Raw genomic sequence first — 9,126 nt, forward strand, 5'->3', positions numbered from 1 at the left:
AAACAAATAAACAAACAGAAAACTGAAGTGTAAAGCAACTATACTCCAATTAAAATTAATTTTTTAAAAAGATAGTGTAATAAAAGGGTATACTGCTAGTATGTTTATAGAAAAACTTTAAATGATCAGGTATTTTCAATTAAGTTGTAAATTCTGAAACCCAAAATATTTTATAGAAGCGATTGTCAAATATATGTAGTGTTTATACTCTTAGACAATGATGATATACTCTGATTTGTTTCCAATAGAAGCTATGAAATATATAATGATAGATATTTTTAGATCTTTACAAACATATATTAAAAGATTATATTATAAAACATCTTATCTGGAATGATGCCAGGACATTTGGGCTATAAACCCTTAAATCATCATTTTTATACTTACTCTGTCTTACCTCTGGGAAATGTTAGTAAATTGGATTTACCATTTACCATTCCATGTAAGACTTCTTACCACCCCATGTAAGAAGTCATCAATGTGTGAAGTCATGTAGGAATTACCTGTTAATATTTGTTATATATTATCCAATTGCATTTTATGATCTCATCTCTTTTTGAGATAACTACTGAATTTTTACAAACTCTCAATAATTGCTTGCTTGAAAATACTTCATTTCTTGGTGATGAGTCAAATAAATGTAGAAGCATGTGAATAATAAAAGCAATTCTACTTCCGATAAAAAAAAACTTTAAAGAAAACAAAATTGAAGAGAAATAATAGAAAGGGTATCATACACCATTATACTAATAATACCTATATCTAGATGAGAAATGAGTGTTCTTAGTGGTTTTTCTCCACATTTGTCTATTTAAACTTTTCCTTTATTGACAGTATGTTGCTTTTATAATTTCAGAATAATTAAAAATTATTGCATGTGCTTCATTTTTGTGCTTGTCTATATTTCAGTTGTATAGAGCTGTGCAGTACAACACCACAGTCACTAACATCAAGTGAGTATTCATATTTAAATTAGTCAAAATTTAATTCAATTAAAAACTCAGTGCTTCAGTTGCACTAGCCATATTTCAAGTGCTCATTAGTCACATATAGCTGGTATAGTCACATATACCATTTTGGACAACTCAGATATAGAACATTTCTACTACAACAAAAGGTTTCATAGGAAAATAATGGTGTAGAGTGTGTAGGTTTTCAACATTTGAATACAAAAGCAGAGACTTATGGGTGTTGAAGCATACTGCTGATGCAAACAAACGTTTGAAGAGAGCAACTGTTTGGTTTCCTTGTGATCCAAATGCAGTGGTAGTCATTCCTCTCTGAAAAAGGATGCTGTATTACTCACCAGAGTCCTAAGGAGGGAGGCTGATGGGAGAAATGTGTCCTTGATATTTTATAACTGTGGAAGCTGATCCTTGAGTTTAGCCATCTGAGGATTTTTACAAAGTACTCTGAAAAGACTGGAAGGATGCCTGCCATGATGCGTCAGTCTCTGGGGCCACTCTGGGCACCTACCTTCCTATGGGAAATTTCCATAGGCTTTCTTGAAATCAGATTTCTTCCTTCCCTGATTCTTATTCCCATTAAAAGGTTTTTAGGATCTGTTCTTAAACGAATCCCCTCGGATGAACTGCAGGATAACCTAATGCTGCTGCTACTGCTAGGTCACTTCAGTCGTGTTCGACTCTGTGCGACCCCATCCCTGGGATTCCCCAGGCAAGAACACTGGAGTGGGTTGCCATTTCCTTCTCCAATGCATAAAAGTGAAAAGTAAAAGTGAAGTCGCTCAGCCATGTCCGGCTCTTCGCGACCCCATGGACTGCAGCCTACCAGGCTCCTCCGTCCATGGGATTTTCCAGGCAAGAGTACTGGAGTGGGGTGCCATTCCCTTCTCCGAACCTAATGCTAATGTAAAGTTATTATGCAACCAGCCCAGCAAGTTGTGCTCAGCAACTGGATCAGCCTTTCTTGAAAGATTCTCTGAGACTAAGTGTCCTTCAAGACAACAGCACAAGATGTGAGTAGCTAAACTGGCTCTGTAATTATCAAATTTGCCCAGTGTGGAAATGAGTTCCCAAACCCACACTCTTGGAGGCCTAAGAAATGTGTCACATCTGCCTCAGCCATGATGAGCAAGAGGGAGCTACATTATTACTGAAAGGGACAAGGATATAGTCATTCATAGATGTTTTTCAACAAATCTTTGTTGTTTTTGTTCAGTCACTAAGAGGTGTCTGACTCTTTGCAGCCCCATGGACTGCAGCATGCCAGGCTTCCCTGTCCTTCACTATCTCCTGGAGCTTGCTCAAACTCATGTCCATTGACTTGGTGATGCCATTCAACCATCTCATCCTCTGTGCCCCCTGCTTCTCCTCCTCCTTCAGTCTTTCCCAGCATCACTTTCTTTTCCAATGAGTCAGCTCTTTGCCTCAGGTGGCCAAAGCACTGGAGCTTCAGTTTCAGTCCTTCCAATGAATATTCACGATTGATTTCCTTTAGAATCAACTGATTTGATCTTCTTGCTGTCCAAGGGACAGAATCTTATCCAACACCACAGTTTGAAAGCTTCAGTTCTTCAGTGTTCAGTCTTCTTTATGGTCCAGCTCACATCCATACATGACAACTGGAAAAATCATAGCTTTGACTATATGGACTACTGTTGGCAAATTCTCTGTCTAGGTTTTAATACACTGTCTAGGTTTCTCATAGCGTTTCTTCCAAGGAGCAAGCATCTTTTAATCTCATGGCTGTAGTCACCATCCACAGTGATTTTGGAGCCCAAGAAAATAAAATCTGTCACAATTTCCACTTTTTCCCCATCTACTTGCTGTGAAGTGATGGGACCAGAGGCTATGATCTTGGTTTTTTGAATGTTGAGTTTTAAGCCAGCTTTTTCACTCTCCTTTCATCTTTATCAAGAGGCTCTTTAGTTCCCCTTAGTTTTCTGCCATTAGAGTGATATCATCTGCATATCTGAGGTTGTTGATATTTCTCCCAGCAATCTTGATTCCAGCTGGTGCTTCACCCAGCCCAGCATTTCACATGCTGTACTCTGCAAGTTAGTTAAATAAGCATGGTGACATTATACAGGCTTGCACTTATTATGTGAATAAGACATACCTTGATACTGCTTTATAAAGTAGTACCTTCAGTTATTATAACGGCAACCTTATCAAGGTCAAGGACAATCTTAATCAGAAATTAGCTGAAAAAAAAATAAATTTAAAAAAAAAAAGAAAAAAAAAAAAGAAATTAGCTGATACTCAAGAGTCTGTTATAGGCAAGAGTAGAGAGTGTCTCCAATGAGCCGTAAAGATAAGATTCTAGCTACATGTCATAAGCAGGAAAGATACAGAGCATATGAATGTATTTTATAGCAATTTGAACATCTCAGGAGAGCCCTTAAATGTCATTTAGGTCTGTGCAAGAGGAAAGAGACAAAATGTTTCTGTAATCGGGTTCTGTAGGGGATATTAATCACCATATAAAGCAAGGCTGAGTAGTAAACTGCCAAGCCCTGTACCACTTCACTGCCTTCTCCAAGCACCCTAGGTTAACATGGAACAGGGAAGATCTACTGAAATGTTGATTCCAGTTCATGATGAAAGGCGAGTTCCCTTCAATAAGTAAGATCACATTTACTGGAAACACCATGCAAAATGTGTGACAATATAAGAACAGAAGGACAGAGCAAAAGGAAAAGATGTCCTCTTGAAGCATCTTTTTACCTATAAAAAATGAGAAATCAAAATTTGAATGTTAATTCTAAAAAAGAGACCCTTAGATGATGTCCTGCAGAGTATGTCACTGGCATGAAAGAGTAAACTAGGAAATCTTACTGTAAATCTCTCTTCTTGCATGGTGCAAACTTCTAGATCTCACACTGAGATGCTCAGATAATGTCTGATTGAAGTTTGGGGCAGGAAGAGGAGGGACGGACATGTGAAGAGGAGAGGGAACAAAATATACAGGGTAATGGTCAGAAATCAACATAAGGAATTGTGGTGGAAGGCTATAGCACAATGTGTGGATGCTGCTAGAAGCCCCTCCAGACCAATCCAAACTGTGACTGTGTTCTGGAAAATGTTTGTAGAGTACAAGACTATGTAACATTTGAGCCCAAATGTTTGAGCCAAATTCCCAAAGAGATTTAGGAATCATCAAACAAAGAGCATAAATGAAAACACTGGAACATGTAAATGAGAAGAGCAGGGGCCAACCATGACCACTTGAATGATCCCAGTATTTAAGGTTGGGATGAGAAAACAAGAAATTCATGAAAGGGTACACAATGAATGGTCAAAGAGAATCAGTAGAGTGTGTTGTTGGAAAAGACAAGGAAGTAAATTTAGAGAATTCAGAGAATAGAGACCTGATTAAACACAGTCGTGCAGCCACCTAATGACCATCAACTGTCCACTGATTTGGCAACATTTATCAGAGAAGTTTTATCTGTCAATCCTAAAGGAAATCAGTCCTGAATATTCATTGGAAGATCTGATGCTGAAGCTGAAACTCCAATAATTTGGCCACCTGATGCAAGGAACTGACTCATTGGAAAAGACCCTGATGCTCAGAAAGATTGATGGTGGGAGGAAAAGGGGACGACAGAGGATGAGATGATTGGATGGCATCACTGATTCGATGGATATGAGTTTGAGTAAGCTCTGGGAGTGATGGACAGGGAAGCCTGGAGTGCTGCAGTCCATGGGGTCGCAAACAGTCAGACATGACTGATCGATTGAACTGAACTGACTGATCAGAGGTTTGAATAGAACAGTGTGAGCAAAATCAGAATTCAAGGGATTAAGGAGTGACGGGGATGAGAGAAAATATGGTTGGGACCAGTTTTATAGGATCCTTAAAATGAAGACCCATGTGGACATTGCTAAGAAGTTTTTATTCTTGTTTGCTAAATTGTAGAGTTTTATCTTCAGAATTGAGACGCCTGATCTCTGGAAGTATTCAAATAACAAATTGTTCTAGCCTTTATTCTGCTTTGATGATTAAAAACATTGTTGGGACTTCCCTAGTGGTCCAGTGGCTACAACTCTGTACTCCTAATGCAAGGGACCTGGGTTTGATCCCTGTTCGAGGAATTAGATCCCAAATGCCATAAGTAAGAGTTTGTGTGCTGCAACAATACCCAGCACAGCCAAATAAATAAATAAAAATAAATACAAACATTGTTTGGCTTTTAGAGAAATAAGGCTTTTGAAGACTTCTTCCATAGCAGTTCTTACCTTTCTCTGTAGGGTAAAATTTCCCCACAAGAATTAGGTCTGTATGTGCGTGTGTTCTAAATTGCTTCAGTTGTGTCTGACTCTTTGCAACCCTATGAACTGGAGCCCGCCAGGCTCATCTGTCCATGGGATTCCCCAGGCAGGAATACTGGAGTGGGTTGCCATGCTCTCCTCCAGGGAGGGATCTTCCTAACCCAGGGATCGAACCCAAGTCTCTCATGTCTCCTTCACTGGCCAGTGGGTTCTTTACCACTAATGCCACCTGGGAAGCCCTAGATCCATATAGTTCAAGGGAAGTGAAGTGGCAGCTCTTCCTTTGAAAAACAAGCTCTGGAGACTTATCAGGCATTTAACCTTGCAAAGCAACTAATTTGGATCCACAGAAAGCTTCTCTTGATCTGCTGTACACAGAGACTAGGTCCTGTGTGACCTTGGAGTAAATTGAGAAGATGATCAAATATGCAATGTGGTCAGAAGGCTTTGCTCAAATAGAGCAACACTCTGGAGGTGTTGAAAGGCAGATCCTGCCTCTTACTAAACAATTATGACTTCAAAGTTATTCATGTAGACCAGCCATAAAAGTGACAAGAAAAATATCTTAATGATTATATGTTCTATTTCATGAAGCCAAGAGTCCTAGGCTATCACAACAGCTTAGTGTTTTCAAACTTTATCTTTTCATCATATTCATTTGGTGAACTAAATTGTTCTCTATCTATCTATATCAGATTTAAAAAGCTGGACTACTGTGACTGAAGTTGAGTGAGATTCATCCAAAGTTACCTCCTTGGAATGCAAAACACAGTTTAAAAGACTTATCCCTAGAAAAGGGTAATATACCTTGGTTGCATGTGAGAATCATTTATGGACAAATCCTAATGCATTTTTGGATCTTGATTTAATTAGTTTAGAGGGAAGAACTCTCGCATGGCAGTTTTTAATAGCACCCTAGATGGTTCTATTGTGTGAGTGAAGTCATTCAGTTATGTCCAACTCTTTGTGACCCCATGGACTATACAGTTCACAGAATTCTAAAGACCAGAATACTGGAATGGGTAGCCTCTCCCTTCTCCAGGGAATCTTCCCAACCTAGGGCTTGAACCTTTGGACAGAGGAGCCTGGAGAGCTACAGTCCATAGCATCACAAATAGTTAGACATGACTGAAAGCTGGGTGTATGGGGAGGCATAAAATTTATCTTTTTAATTCACAGATCTTTCAGGTAGAGAGGGGTCACACTGAATGTATTCAGGGAAATGCCTTAGGGGTTTTTTCATATCTGAATTGACAAAATCCTGGCTCTTAGTCCTATGCCTGATGCCTTAATGAGATGAGATATTTGTAGATCTTTGGAAAGGATAAGTGTATTTTGCATATGGAAGGATAAGTTAGAGCCGTAGGTTATTAAGAACTTCCCAGGTGACGCTAGTGTAAAGAACCCACCTACCAATGCAGGAGCTGTAAAGTGATGTGGGTTCGATCCCTGGGTCTGGAAGATCCCCTGGAGGAGGGTGTGGCAACCCACTCCAGTGTTCTTGCCTGGAGAAACCCTTGGACAGAGGAGCCTGGCCGGCTATAGTCCATAGCATCACAAATAGTTATATGTGACTGAAGTGACTTAGCATGCGTAGGTTATTAAGATAACCACTAATTCTATGCTCTCCTTCCATCACAAGATAGAATTTATCTTCCCTCCCCTTGAATCTGGGTTGGCATTGTGACTTGCTTTGTTCAACATACTGTGGCAGAAGTGATGCTAGTTTAGTCTAGGCTAAAATTTCTTTAAGGATTGTCATACTTTGCTCTCTCAGTCTTGAGCCACCATGTCAAGCAGTCCAGATACCTTGCTGGAGAGACCATGTGACCAGATCCTAACAACTCCAACCATCTCAACCAAAGTGCCAGATCTGATGGAACCATCTTGGAATGCTGCCTTAAGACCACCATGCTGTGAGGAAGCCCAAGTTATCATATGGAGAGGCCACATGGGGGAGAATAAAGGCATCACAGCTGACAGCCCCAGCCTAGCTGCCAACTGAATACACCCAAGACAAGGATAGACGAACTGTTTATTGAACCTACAAAAATCATAAAAAAAAATAAATCATTGCTGTTTTAAACCATCAAGTCTTGGGGAAATTTGTTTCCTAGAAATGAATAATTGACACCATTGTGAGCTATAATTGGAGCATTCTAGACATGCAGAAATATCTTCAGAGAGTCCCATCTGGAAGTTTAGTTAAACTAGCTATTTTGTATTAGCAGTTTTTTAAAAACTGCATCTCAGGATCACATCAGCAAAAACGATTCCAGGATGCTTGAGAATAAATAAATTAGAAAGTAATGCAGCCTAAAGAAAATACCTCAATTCCACTTTTTTTTTTGTAGTTATGTCTAAACGGTAAAACTGCCAGAGAAATTTACTCAGTAGATATTTATCAAGTACCTACTATGAGTGTCAAGATAACCTAAGGAGAAAAAAACTTATCCCAAGTTTCTAAGGAATGACAGGGATTTAAACACCTAATATTTGCCAGTCTCACATCTCTTTCTGAACATTAGGTAGGTGTTACCTCCTCCTCTATTTTCTGGAAGAGATTAAGTAAGATTGATGATAATTCTTGATTAAATATTTGGTACTGTTATCCAGGGAAACTATGTGGATCTGGAAATTTTTGATATTGTTGTTGGAGTTTTTAAATTATTAATTTCATTTCTTTAGTTGTTAAAGGACTATTCAAGTTATGTCTTTCATGTTGTGTAAGTTGTGACAATTTGTGCTTTTTCAAAGAATAGGTGAATTTTATCTATGATGTCAAATTTGTGTGTAGAATTGTTTGTAGTCCCTTATCCTTTTGAAATCTGCAGGATCTGTAGTATATCCTCTACTTCATTTTTGTATCAGTAATTTGCCTCCTCTTTCTCTTCGTTAGTCTTGAGTTTGCCAATTTTATTGATCTTTTTGAAGAGCCAACTTCTTGATTTATTGAATTTTCTCTATTTTTTTCCCTGTTTTCCATTTTATTGATTATTACTCTTTGTTGCTTCCTTCCTTCTGTTTGATTTTGTATAATTTTGCCCTTATTTTTCTAGTTTCTTGATGCATTTTATTCTATGGGAAAACATTACTTGAGGTTATCTTATGTGTTTGTGTTTCACTAAGTATAGTATGTATATTAGATATGATGAGCTAATCATTATATACTTTCATGTAACTCATATGCTTTCCCCATGTTCATGTGAAGCCTCAGAGAATATCTGAAAACAGTGGCAAAACTCACAAAATGTGTACATATTTTAAAAAAAGTCACCAAACCATTAGTACCAGCTAATACAGTATATCCCTAGTGTTCTTAGAGAGGCCAATCAAGATGAATCATACTGGTAACAGGAGCAGACTACCAGTGTTTTTTCCTGTGGCTCTAAAATTTTCCCCTAAGCCAAAACCTAGCAGTGGAAAATCCCCAGCATGAAGGTTCACAGAGGAAGTGGGGTAAATAGGGGCTGGCCACTTGATTTATCTTTCAGTGGTGTGTTTCTGTGAATACAGTCCTCAGAACACAAAAGAATCTGAGTGTGTAAGGGCTCAGGTTAGCAGCCAAGCTACAGAAAGAACAAAATATGGTTCAAAAGGGATAGTTGGTGTATTTTCTTTTATTTGTACTGGTGTTCATTTGAAATTACTTGGTATAGTTTTGAGAGAAACAACAAACTGCTCAACTGAATTTTAAAATCCTACAATTATTTTTAGAGAGGTACAGACCTGAGATACCAACAAAGGTCCATCTAGATGCCAACAAAGGTCCATTTAGTCAAAGCTATGGTTTTTCCAGTAGTCATGTATGGATGTGAGAGTTGGACTATAAAGAAAGCTGAGTGCTGAAGAATTGATGCTTTGAGCTGTGGTGTTGGAGAAGACTCTT

This window comes from Cervus canadensis, chromosome 16 (assembly GCF_019320065.1).
Source record: "Cervus canadensis isolate Bull #8, Minnesota chromosome 16, ASM1932006v1, whole genome shotgun sequence".
NCBI lineage: Eukaryota > Metazoa > Chordata > Mammalia > Artiodactyla > Cervidae > Cervus > Cervus canadensis.